At 31.7% G+C, this 12,860-nt stretch overlaps 1 protein-coding gene across 1 annotated transcript in view; it reads left to right on the plus strand.

The window, feature by feature from the left end:
- LOC140699298 (elongation factor 2-like) overlaps positions 1 to 12,860 on the plus strand; it is a 524,143-nt gene that overhangs the window by 449,805 nt on the left and 61,478 nt on the right. The gene's annotated exons all lie outside the window — the stretch shown is intronic.

The raw sequence follows: 12,860 nt of genomic DNA on the forward strand, positions 1-12,860 counted from the left end.
GGAAATAACAAATTTCTATAACTGGGCTTTTGAATTTGTCACCTGTAGTAGGCACCCTCTCAGAATAACTCCTAATGATCCTACCTCCTGCTATTCATTTTTTTAAATGTAATCACCTCCCCTTGAATGTCAGCAAGCCCTAATGCCTTCCCTCTACATGGTAGAATAAGACAAAAGTGATTGGATGTCATCACTTTGGATGTTAGATTATATAAAGACTGTGTCTTCAGTCTTGTTCCTCATCTCTGTCTTTCTGGCTGTTCTTGCTTGCTCATTCTAATGAAGCAAGCTTCCATGTTGTGAGCTGCCCCAGGGAGAGTCCCATGTGGTAAAAAGCTGAGTATGGCCACTGATTGACAGCCAGCAAGGAATTAAGGGCCTCATTCTAACCTGGGAGGGTCTGTATCCTAACAAGTGATTGAGCAGAGAAGTAAGTTCAGTTGAACCTTCAGATAATTGCAGCCCTAGCTGAAGGCATCACTGCAGCCTTGTGATAGACCCTAAGCCAGAGAACCCTAAGAGGTTATACCTGGACTCCTGAGGCACTGAAAGTGTGAGATAATAAATGTTGTTTTGAAGCACCAAGTTTTGGGTTAATTTTTTATACAAGAATAAATATCGCCAGAGAGTTGTATATAGCATTCTTCTGCTGTTTTAATCGCTACTGATTGCATGTTTTTATTCCCTCTCTAGTTACTAATGTGGATACTCTTGTTTCTTTTCTTTTCCCTTGAACAAGCTTCAAGGGGGTGTTCCTACTCTTTACATTTTCTTTCTTTTTTTTTTATCACCTTCAAAGAACCAGATATCAGATTTATTAGTCTTTATGTGTATATATTACTTACTGATTTATTGTATCTTATAAAAATGTAAGGCATACAACAAATTTCTATTTCTTTGAAATTTTAAGATTTACTTGTGACAAAGTTCAGAGATTATTTTTGTATTTTTCCCATGGATATAAATACAAAAGATACATCCTTTAAACTTTCAGGGAAAAGTTCTAAATATATCTAACTAAACTGAAGTTCTTTAACTAAATTATCTATAACCTCACTGTCTACCAAATATTTCTTATTTGTAAAGAGATAACTCTCTCCCATAATTTCATTCATACAGAATTCTCTTTGCATTTTTATTAAATGTATCTTTATGTAATTAGTTGCTGTTGAGTTTGATGCTATTAGTATATTTACCTTTTATTACTACCTAATGTCATTCTTTGTCTTACTTGTAATGTTAATCATAAATTTCATCCTATCTAGTATATATTTTATCAGTATTTTACTTTTGTATTAGCTGGCTCAGGCTGCCATAATTACATACAATCAGCTGAGTGACTTAAACAACAGAAATTCACGTCTTACAATTCTGGAGGCTGAGAAGTTTAAGATCAAGATGTTGGCAGATTTGGTTTTCGGTGAGAGCTTTCTCACTGACTCTTTCTTGTGCTTCCAAGCAGAGAAAGAGATGTCTTTTTTTCTCTTCTTAAAAGGCCACTAATCCCATCATGAAGACTACATTTATCACCTAACCTAACTCATTATCTCTCCTAAAGGCCTTATCTCCAAATACCAGCACACTTGGCCTACAGGGTGGGAAGGGGGGTATTGGAAAGGGAAAGGTTAGGGCTGCAATATATGAATTTGGGGGGAATGCAAAGATTCAGTCCATAACAATTTGCAAGCTTTTTTTGAAATCACATGGTTTTAAACAGACATCTAATAAGCAGCCTGAGTAAAGTTCTTAAATCAGTCTGTTCCTCTTTAAAATGTTTGTCCATTCATTCTTAAAAGAAAATATGATTTAATAGTCACATATTATATTTTTCAGAAAAGTTGATAAGATCTGTAATAAGAAGAGTATAACAACAACAGGGAAATGAAAAGGCAAGTGGCAATAATCTTGCACAAGCTGTTTAATACCACGTGGTCAGAAAATACAACGGAATGAATCTTACTTTCTAGTTCTTTAAGTAATATTAATTCTCTGCATCTGTTGACCCTTGGAGCAGAAATATTTCCCCTGAGTATCCATACTTTGGAAAACTTTATAAAACTTTTCAAATTCTGCTTCGACATCATCTTTTCTATGAAAATTGTATTATAATTCATAAAAAATATTTCAGCTGTTTTTATTATTAATGCTAATTTTATTGCAGTAAAACTAAATGATATATTCCATTTTATTTCTGCTTTAAAAATCATGGAGCTGTCATTATGATTTACTTAATTGTTAATATTTTCTCAAAAATATTTTATGAAAAGTTTTAACTTAAAGATTCAGAATAATATAAGGAATCTAATATTGAATAATTTATTAATAATTTCCATGTCTGCTTTATCTATTTATATCTAGATTTTAAAATATAAAATATATATATGTACAAAGATAAATACAATAGCAATCATATATATATATAAGTACTGCTATTTATTTGAAATTTGTTTGAAAACAATTTGAAAAAATCTAAATACTTCACCATTAAGTATGCATCTATTTTTAAAATGTATATTATCCTCATCACATTATCAAGTCTAAAACAACTTGATTACTTTTTAAAATTATTTAATATCCAGTTTATATTTAAGTGTCCCCAAATGTACCAGTGAGATACAAATATCAATTATATACATGTGTTTTCAAACAGGTTCATTATTACACCTGTTGGTATATTTTATTAACCTCATTTTTCTAAAAACTAACATTGAAGTAAAGAGACCCATCTGGTTTAACTGATTGAAAAGTGGCACATGTTGTCCATTTGTATGATTATTTTCTCACAGTATTATTAACATCTTTTTCCATTCCCTGTATTTTCTGTCAACTGGAGGTCAGATTGGTCTAATCTAAAAGACTGAATGGATACAGGGTAAATATTTCTGGTGAGAGGACTTCATAGATGATGATAGGCACTTTGTGTTGAATCACATCAGAGGAGAATTGATACTAGGTCATCTCATTTTTAGTAATGCTATTTTGAACACCACTTTTTAAGGGATATAACTGCCAGATCTCAAAAATATAAAAGAACATAATTCCCTTTAGATTAACAAGTACTCTGGGACTTTGCAAACTGGCTGTGCCCTGATGACTTTTCACTGATGGCTTTAGGGTCTTTTGACGATCTTTATGTGAATCAATTATTTCATCATGGGCTGAAAACATGACTTTCTAGTTTACATTGTTTCTATATTAATTTGCCATTCCTTTGAAGTTTTGTTTGAACTACTGTTCTCCCTTTAAAAAGGCAAGGTAAATGTGTTTAATTACCAATATTTTAGAGGATGAAACTGGCATGGCTGCCACCATTGGTGGAAAAGACATTTAAAAATTTTTTGAGTGTCTTTATGAGAAAAATTATTACTATTCAAAAATACAAAATAATTAAAAGCTTAATAGATTCATTATAAACAACTTTGAAAGTAAGTAGTTATATAATATTCTCCACCATTGATATTAAATGAATTTTTTTGAATGTCATTATGATTTAAAAGATGGTTATTTATTCAATTTTAGATAGTAAACTATAGTCATTATATTTCCCTATGTTTAAATTATTCCAATTGTGGCATTGGAACACCTTCAAATTGGATTTTTTTACCCATTTTACAAGCCCCTCCTCATAAGTCTTCATGTGCTACCTTACTTTTTGACATAAAAATTGTTCATGATTATTTTATACTTTGTTCTCTCCAGACCCAGAGTCAATCATTCTTTCCAAGGAGCCTTGGGTTCAGTTGTCATGTATATGTTATTTTGAAAACAAAAACTGGATACAAGTTGTGTTCATTACTGTTGAAGTGTCATTACACTTGGCCAAATCAATGAACGGTGCTAGAAAATACATTTTGTTTAAAATAATTTTGAGTTTATTTTTATATTGTCATTCAACAATAAAAAGTTGTTTTTCTAATATATTTGATTTTATATTTGATTATATTTTTAAATGTCAATTCCTAATAATGCCATATAGCTGCATTTATGTTTCATTATTTTCTATATATGAATAAATATAATATTTGAATAATATGATAAAATCACTGAGATCAGCTTATGATAAAATCACTGAGATCAGCTTAAGATTTATTTATGTTTGTTTCTTAATATTACCATGAGGAGGGGGAGGAAAATAGAGGGGGTAGAAGCTAAAAGGATGGGATTTTATTTGAGGTAATAAAAATATTCAAAAATTGACTGTTGTGATGATTACACATATCTATGAATATAATAAAAACCATTGAATTTTACATTTTAAATGGGATAATTGTATGTAAATTATATCTTAATAGTGCTGTTAAAAAGTGTATCCTTTTATAAATGTTTATTTTAGATACTTTGTCCTTTTAAATTATGTTGTCACTTTATTATTGATTTGTGAGTATTCTTTATATACTCTAGATACAAGTTCTTTATTTGATATGCTATTTGCAAATGCTTCTCTCCCATTTTGTGCATTATATTTTCAGTTTCTTGATGGTATCCTTGCTTTTTCAATATTGGTGAAATCCAATTATGTTTTTCCTGTAGTCATTTGTGTTTTGGGCTGTGGTATATAAAACAACATTCCCTAACCCAAGGTCACAGAGATTTAATCCTATTTCTTTTCCTAGGAGTTTTATAGATTCACCTGATAACATTAGGATACACTTGGAATTAATTTTTGTATATGGTGTGAAGTGAGTGTCCAACTTTATTATTTCGCACATGTATATCTGTACACCAGTTGTTGAAAAGACTGTTCTTTCTTACTGAATTGCCTTGCCATCCTTGTCAAGAATCAATTGACAATTCATCTAAGGTAACTACTGAGCTCTCAGTTTCATCCCATTTATCAACATGTCTATCTTTAGGCTCCTTTTGTACTGTGTTGATCACAGCTTTGTAGTAAACTTTGAAATTCGGAATTGTGAATCCTTTAACATTGTTCTTCATTATCTAGATTGTTTGCCTATTCTAAGTCCTTTACATCTCCATATGAATTTTAGAATTAGCTTATTATTTTCTGCAAAAAAAGAAAAAACAGCTGGGATTTTAAAAGGCATTATTTAGGCTCTATTGATCAATTTGGAACATATCGCTGTCTTAACAACATTAAGTCTTTTTATCCATGAACGTGGGATATCTTTCATTTACTTACATCATTTTTCATTTCTTTCAACAATATTCTTTTCAGTTTTCCATATATAAATCCTGTACTTAATTGTTAAAAATTTTTCTAAGTATTTAATTTTTGATAACTATTTTAAATGGAATTGATTTCTCAAATCCTTCAGATTTTTCATTGTTTGCTGATAGATTACAATTTATTTTTTGTATATTAATCTTATATCATACAAATTTGATTTACTAGTTTAATAACTAGAATAGTTTTTAATTAATGTCTTAGGATTTTCTATATAAAAGATTATGAGATTATGTTCTTTGTAAATTGAGATAGTTTTACTTTTATTCCAACCTGGATGCTTTTATTTGTTTTTCTTTCTTACCACAGTGGTTAGAACAGCAAGTACAAGTTTCAATTGTTTAACCAAAGTTGTAAGAGCCACTTAGATTTTTCCTGACCTTTGATGGAAAACACTCAGTCTTTCATCATTAAATATGATGATAGTTGTGTGGGTATTTTTTAACTGTACTTCATCAGGTTGAGGCAATCCCCTTCTATTCCTAGTTTGCTGAACATTTTCTATCATTGAAATAGAGTTGGATTTTGTAAAAAGTGTTTTTGCATCTATGGAGAAGATGTGTTTTTTATCTTCACTATTTTAGTATTTTGTATTACAGTAATTAATTTTTGGAGGTTAAACTAACCTTGCAATCATGCAATTAATCCCATTGGTTATCATGTATAACCCTTTCTGTGTGTTGTTGGTTTTAGTTTTCTAGTATTATCTTGATGATTTTTGCACCTACTGTGTAACAGTTCTTGGTCTGTGATTTTCATGTTATGTGGTATCTTTGCCTGCTTTTGGTTTCAGGGTAATGTAACCAATTTTCATAGAATGAAATAGAGATTAGATGTCAGCAAGATGGTGGGCTAGGAGGGCCCAGCACTCCCCTACCCCTCAAAAATGATAAAAACAAACAACTACAAATGGATGAAAATAGTCTGGGAAATCACAGGACTACAACAAAGTAGAAGCAGAAACCTTGTGAAGCTCAAGTCTGAGGATTTCTACACAGAAAAACATATGAAGCATTTTATCTACTGTCACCACATTCCCTGTCCAGAGCAACTCAGTGCCAAAAGGGATCCTCTCAGAGGAATTTCACCCCACAGGGAAAAGGAGAGCTGGCGAACCCCAGCAACACCTGTTAGTGCCATGAATGTTGGCTGCCTTTACTACTGAGGATCATTTCAGACTTCACCAATGCTAAACCTAGCTGACAGAGCTGTCCAAAGCCCCTGCCACAGTGTCTCCTCCCTGGGGCTGGAGCTGTTGCAATGTTGAGACTATTCTTTTCCTGTTTGTAACTAATTTCTACTTTTATAATTATTTCAATGCTTCTACTTTATTTTTATCCTTTAATAACCCTTACTTTTAGACATTTATTTATCCACTCCTTTACTTGATATACTTAATTAGGCTGTGAATTTTTCACTAACATGAATTGAATTGTGTCAAGTATCTTCCCTTCCCTTTATTTTTAGACTTTAAAAATATTTTAAGGCATGTTTTTTATTTACATGATAAATTGGGTTTTGCTTTGTTAAAGAATCTGAAATATTTTTCCTTTAAATGAGTTAAATCCATATCACTTTATGTTTAAAATGTTTCTTTCTTAGTATATATTCAATTTTCTTTAATGTTTAAAATTTCTTCTGTTTTTTATGTTTTTAAACATATGTTTTGTTTTTGTTTTTCTTTAGATATTTAGTGAGGTTTTGGTAAGAACTTTATATAGCAGAATGCCATTAGGCCCCCCTTTTTTCCTCTTATTTGGTTTGTAGTTATAAATAATAAATATCCCTTTACTTCCATCTTTGTGTATATGTTAATCAGTACTTATTTGACTTTTCTCATTTTCTCTCCTATTTTCTCCCCTGTTTTCTAAGTTCTGGTATTTCTATCTGAACAGAGTATTTACATGTTATTCTTTTATATTTTCTCCACCCTTGTTTCAGTCTCAGATGTTAATTAAATATAGAGTGATCATCAGTAATCTTTTGTCAAAATATTTTCATTAACCTCTGAGGTGTATAAAGCCATCCCCTGGCAGACTGATCAAGAATGGTTCACAAATATAGTATTATCTGAGCGTTGGTGTATCAGATAATGGGTGTTTTCTTTAGCTCTCATGGTGGAAGGATAGGCAAGATGGATGAAAATATCTTCAGTTCACCCTTTTTATCTTTGAATTTCTTGAAAATGTTGCTTCAAGATATTCTTGCTTTGTGTGGTGCTTTAGAAAATTATATCACCGTTTTTCTGCTTTTATGTTGGTCGTTTTTCATAGAGGCCTGGACTTTTTTTTTTTCCTTTAAAGCATAAATATTTCATAGAATAGATTTCAAAATTGACTGTATGGGACATTTTCATTCCAGGTATCTGAGGTTGCCTTTTAAAAGGTAGTTCAGTTCTTTTATTTTCCTCTTTTTTTTTTTCCCTGCAATTGTTGCTTTAAATATTAGGTCTTTTGTGTTTTATTTTCCTTTGTTGGTAGCTCCAAACATTGATTTCTTTGGACCCACTTTTCCTGTCCTCTATCATTTTCAGATGTACAGTTTTGTTTCTTTAGAAAGTTTTGTTTAATTTTCTGGGCCTTTTTAATTTTTTAATTTAAGTCTCTAAACTTTTAGTATCTATTCTCTCTTGGGTACCTTGTAATTTAGTCTTGTTTGTGAAATTATTTTGTACTTTTTCTATGCTGCATTCAGTTAACTCTTATTTCGTATCTTCATGTTGATTTTCCTTCTTTATACTGGGTTTTTGAATTCAGATTTGTGGTAGTGTTTCATATCTGACATGTGGGGAACTATATTAAACTTACATAGATAAGTTTGTTAGTTTTATTCCTCTTCACACTGTTACTCAGGGAAAAGTGTTTTCGTCAATGTTTATTTTTTTTGCTTGAAGTAACTGCTTGTATGATTGTGTTGTAAAAATAATAAAAATTATTGATGATTACTTTTTTGCTGTTTTTCCCTAGAGTAACAAAAGCAGCCAAATCTGTGAAAGATGAGGTAGATGGCTTACTAGATTTCTTAGATTTAAAACTCACCTAAAAGTGAAGTTAAGTTTTAAAAATAAGTTGTGCCCTTGCTGCCTTCTTTTTTAAAGTTCAGAATGAACTATACTGTGTTTCTGTCTTTTTTCCCTTAAATCACCAAGCCTTCACTGGAAACCTGTCCTTAATGTTCTCCTTTAATCCAGAAACAGTTCCTTCATGAGACCTGAACTTTTTGGTCATTTACACTTCCCAAGTCTCTTCCTTTCAACTCTGTTGTAGCTTGTGCTCTACCCAGGAGGCCCTCAAACTATTCTTAGTATTTCTTCTCTCAAAATAGAATCCTCTCCATCTGGGAGTGACTTTAGTTGATGGTACTTATGTTCTTCAATATAACCACACTCTCCTTTCTTTGACACTATGCTTGCCTCTCTGCTTTGTTGTGAACCAAATTTGTTAGTGTTTGATTTTGTTTCCTAATGCATACATAAATTAAAACTTACACAGTTTTCATTGTCTGTTACTCATGTTGTAGGTTTCCTTTTTAGAATTATTCTAATTTGGAGAATATATGGAATGATTTGAATTTTAATAGCTACCTTTTCTTAATAGAAACCCCTTCATGGTAAAATATATTTAAATTTGGGAGGTCAAGGGGAAAGTGTTAGATTGATAAAGAGTTATAATCAATCAAGAAAGTAACAGTATAAAGGTCAAATTTTACATACCTACTAACTGCAATGCATAGAAGAAGCAAGAATAATTATGATTAACAGACTTTGACAAATCTGAAAATGTTTTAAATGTCATCTTCTCATCATAGATTAGTTTATGTAGATAAGATTAAGGAAGGATTTGGAGAAGCAAAACAGTAATGTTTGGAAATCTAGGGTTTCAATATATAATGAAAACACATCCACGATTTATCTCATATAAACTTTGTGACTTTGATATCTATTTTGTCTAATTATAATGTCATTCCTTTCTCTTAAAATATATTTGTCTGGTATGCCTTTATTATCTTTTAATATCCCTTATTTTCAGGCTTTCTTTACCTTTTTCATCAGATTTTTTATCTTCATTGTTAGACAAATAGCAGATTTATTTTTTCAACAAAATCTTAACCTCTACCTTTTAATTGAGGAATTTAAATTATTTTTGTTTGTTGCAATTGTGATGTATTTCGTGGAATTCTTTATTTTACACAATTATTTTTGTTTGCTGTCTTTGTTGTTTCTCTCTCCCATTTTAATTACACTTATCAAAGTTTCCTTTATCTCTTTCTTTTTCATTTAGTAATATGAGATATTATATAGATTCTATATTTTTGTTAGTTTTTACCAAAAAAAAAGTAAATAAATAAACTAAAGGACTTCTACCTCATTTGTTCACTTAATTTGTAATCATTTCCCAAGATGACTATAGTGACCCACTCCATTCTCCAGACTCTGTGGTTTTTTTATTTCATTGAAATTCTAGTATTCTGCTAGTGAACTTACATTTTGGAGGTTTTTCCCTAGCATGGAGTTGTAGGTTCTCAGTTTGCATAAAATCTTCCAGAAATTATTTACTCTCTCGGAGTAATCATGAGACCCTTTTTGAATTTTCAATGCTGCTTTAATCGCATTTTTATACTTTATATTTCTCATGAACTTTTAGTGTGAGTTGATGTGAGTTGATATGCACAGTCTATCATAATAAACTGGAATGTTCTTTTTATTTCAAGATTTTTCTCAAATGTTACCTCTTTTGTTAACTTTCTACAGATCTGACCCAAAGTGTATACATTTTTGATATACAGTTTAACTTTGTATAGCTCTGTATTCATACTTGTATTATTCTATTTTATGATGTAATAATTGCATATGTTCATGACTATTTCTCCTGCTTAGAAAACTGAGATAATGTCTTAATTACTTTTGGTCCTTATAACACAGTGTGGTTTAAAAATGTAGGTTTAAATAATGTATGTTAATCTTATGTTTAATGCCCTGAATACCATATGACTCTATATAGAAAAATACTGGTAAATATTCACAGAACATGCAGCTTTTAATTCTGAAAGATTATATGAACATATTGTTAAATATAAAATAAATGCATTTAACTGGTATTTATCTACATCAAATGAAGTAATGTAAAATACCAGAAATCACTTGTCTCCGTTAGAGCTTTGCACTTACTTATTGTACAATAATCATTTAAACTCTCTGATACTTAGTGTATCCATAATCTGAGAATAACGTCTACCTTATTTCATTTATTGACATGCATTTACTCATCATTAGTAGAGTGGAAGTTATGCTCTGTTATTTAACACTGACGAGATAATGGAGCAAGACAGCATCACTATACTCAAGAGCAAAAATCTGTAAACCAAATGACATAAAGCATTTGAAACCAAACAGTAAACTTGGACTAATATGCAAGTGTAGGGCATTATTATTTCATGCATACCTTTTCAAAAATAAGTCAAAATATAAAGACAAACTAAGTGATATCCTGCAAGCATAGTCTGATAAAATCAGAGCGAATAGAGCCTAATACCAATAGATACCAATAGTATGTATTTGGTTATTTTTGCTGTTTAGGTGTAAAATTAAATTGTAATGAAGACAGTATCTTCTCATCAGAAAAGCACCAATGTACTGTAAATTAGATATAATTTGTCTTACAGTATTCAGATGTAAATGAAACACTTAAGGGAAAAAATGATTCCTTAGGACAAGGGTTGGCAAACTAAGGCCTCTGGGAGAAATTTGTCCTGTTGCCTGTTTTCCTAGGGCCTGAGAGCTAACAAAGTTTTTTTACAATTGTAAAAGTTTGAAAAACAATACAAAGAAGAATAATCTTTCAGGACCCTTAAAAATTATATGAATTCAAGTTTCAGTGTTGTTATGAGCTGCAAATTTGTACATTGGAGTTAGATTTTAACCCCCAGTATCTCAGAATATGACTGTCTTTGGCTAGGGCCTTTAAAGAAGAAATTAGATTAATGAGGTGCTTAGGGTGGGCCCTAATCCAATCTGGCTAGAGTTCTTAAAAGAAGAGGAAATACAGACACAAAAAAAGACACCAAGGATGTGGCACTCAGAGGAAAGACCATACAAGGGTGCAGGGCTAAGGCAGTTGTCTGCAAGCCAGGGAGAGAGACAGAGCAAATCAAACTGCCAACACCTTGATTTTGGACTCCCAGACTCCACAACTGTGAGAAAATAAATTTCTGGTGTTTAAGCCACCCAGTATGTGGTGTTTTATTATGGCAGCCCTAGCAAACCCATACAAGTGTCCAGAAATAAAACAAAATAAACAGCCATGCTCATTTGTTTATGTTTCGTCTCTGTGGCAGCTTTCACACTCCAAAGGCAGAGTTGTTGTTGTGACAGAAATGATTTGGCCTGCAAGCCTAAAATATTCACTATCTGGACTTTTGCAGAAAATGTTTGCCAATTCATGGTGTAGGGACTGGGGAAGATATGCGCTTCAGCAGAGAAACTTATATAATGCTGTGATTTTGAAAAGACTTTCAACAATGTTTTAAATATTAACTGGGGAAATGCTACATAGTAGTAATTTTTTCCTTTTCCCCTATCATGAGAGGTAGATAAAGAGAGGTTCTAAATAAGCTAGAATTGCAATACGTTTGCAGCCCATGGGTAGAATAATTTCTTAATCAAAAGTACCATTATGAGAAATGGATTTTTACTTTCATGGTAAAACTGTAAAATTTTGAAAGATTGAGGATAAAGATACAGGAAATAAATTTTATCCTTACATATCTGGAATCAAGAATCCAGGTACCATACTGAGAATTGTAATCAAAGAAAGATTCAGATGAATCTGAAAGAAATATTTTAATAGAAGGATAAGAATAACATGACAAGTTAGATAAGTTAAAGTGGTGTTAATTATAGCAAAGAGTTAATAACAAAAGCAGCAGTAGCACTGGTGTTGCGATCAAGTGGTTCTTATTTTCTTGAGAGTTGGAAAAAGTGTGAAAAAATAATGTGAGAAAATGTCAATCCAACTTTCCTGTTGAAATTTGGGAAAATAATATATCTCAAGGGACACAGTAGGTGTAAAGAGTTGCAAATGCCTGAGCCTTCCGAGGAGAGAAGACTCTCCAAGTCCCAAGGGAGGGAGGTGCATGATGAAAGGGAGCTTCTTTGCCAAAAACCGTTGGATTGGGTTTCTGCAGCATTATTCAGTACAAAAACAAATTGTAGGCAGTAACCTAGGTCTCCCAGCAACACAGACACACAAGAGAATGTGAGGTTCCATTCCATGAACTCACACAATTAAATGCCCTAAACAGTTGTGTTCTTATTCAGTATGCAAAGTACAAAGGAAAACAAATGGACAGGTATAGTACCTTGTATTCTTGCGCTCTATAACCCATGGATGCCCCTACTATGTGCCAGGTGCTCTCACTGGATCTGAGATAGAGAGAAGTATGAAGCAGGATCCTTGTACTCTTATAGGGAATAGACTCAGGGAGGCAATAAAGTTGTCTTGAGCAATAAATTTGCTAATATAGTCATTTCTTTAAAAATCATAAAATTTTAGCTTGATAAAAGTACAATGTATAAGATAAACTGCTTAATATTTTTTCAAGAGTTATAGGAAAGTGAACAAAATATGTCTAACCTATTAAAACACTCTTCTTTGGAAGAGTCCTAATACTTACTTGA

This window comes from Vicugna pacos, chromosome 1 (genome assembly GCF_048564905.1).
Source record: "Vicugna pacos chromosome 1, VicPac4, whole genome shotgun sequence".
NCBI classification, from domain to species: Eukaryota; Metazoa; Chordata; class Mammalia; order Artiodactyla; family Camelidae; genus Vicugna; species Vicugna pacos.